Source organism: Triticum urartu, chromosome 4A (assembly GCF_056163025.1).
Source record: "Triticum urartu cultivar PI428250 chromosome 4A, HENAU_Tu73, whole genome shotgun sequence".
Taxonomy (NCBI): Eukaryota; Viridiplantae; Streptophyta; class Magnoliopsida; order Poales; family Poaceae; genus Triticum; species Triticum urartu.
In genome coordinates, this window is record NC_141876.1 from 336,660,860 (window position 1) to 336,662,343 (window position 1,484).

Genomic DNA, 1,484 nt, shown 5'->3' on the forward strand with positions numbered 1-1,484 from the left:
AACACCGATATGATGGAAACTAGGGCGGCAAGAGTGGAACAAAACACTAGGCATAGGGCCGAGCCTTCCACCCTTTACCAAGTATATAGGTGCATTAATGTAACAAGATAATATAGTGATATCCCAACAATAAACAATGTTCCAACAAGGAACGATCTCCAATCTTCACCTGCAACTATTAACGCTATAAGAGGGGCTGAGCAAAATGGTAACATAGCCAATCAACGGTTTGCTAGGACATGGTGGGTTAGTGGTTTGACATGGCAATTTGGGAGGCATGATAAGCAAGTGGTAGGCATCGAAGCATAGGCATAGCAAAAGAGCGAGCATCTAGCAAGCAAAGATAGAAGTGATTACGAGGGTATGATCATCTTGCCTGCAAAGTTGTCAGAGTTGACTTGATCCTTGTAAGAAAACTCAACGGGCTCCTCGTTAGCAAACTCGTATCCCGGCTCTACCCAAACAAGACAAACAAGCAAAAGGAACACAATCAACCACGTGCGGTGCTCAAACAACATGATGCGAACATGGTATGCTATGCGGGATGCGATATGTGATGCATATGCAAGATTTGACAAGGAATGATCGAACCTGGACTCAACTTGGAAATCCAAGAGTGCCACTGGAAAGGTGAGGTGATTTCGGTTGAAACCGATATAAAGATCACCGGAATCGGATGCACGGTTTGGAAATGGCAAGCAAAACAAATATGGCACCGGTCTGCGATAATCAGCAAGTAGCCATCTAAAAGCATCAAGATAATTATGCTACAGCACTCAAAAATGACAAAAAAATACATGGCAGGGATCCACTCATGATGCTTGACAAAAGATGAACACTGAGCTACGGTCAATTCATCCATTAACAGATTCAAACAAGCACAAATGATAACAAGTTTCAGACTTTGTGAAATTAACACAAGTCTGGAATTTTAACATCAGGTAGCACACTTTAGAGCATGAAAACTACATGCTACAGGAACTTAACATGACAAAGCAAGGCATGGCATGAAGCTACTCAAAGCACTTAACAAAAGTCCCTTAGTGACCTTGAGCCAAAAGGGATCAGAAAATACAATTGCAAGCATGTGAACATGGCAAAAACATAATCAGATCTCAGACTTTGTGAAAAGCTGGAGCATGCAAATCAGTTAGCGAGTAGGCATGTTTACGAGCTCGATGCACTCACTACAGATCATGGCATGACAAACTAAGCATACACCCATCAAGAATACATGGCATAGAAGCTAGACATGGCAATAACAACAACATATCACGCACGGATCAATAGCAACATCCTCGGCAAAATTGCTAACAAGTCAACAATCTGCCAGGATTCACGAAATAGCAAAAGTAGAGCTTGATTGAATCAAGCTAGGATGCTCCACAAATGCAAACAAAGAAATGGATGGATAGAGCACCACAATGTTAACAAATTATCCTTACTGATCATCCTCAAAAGAGGCACGGATCACTAGGAAACAA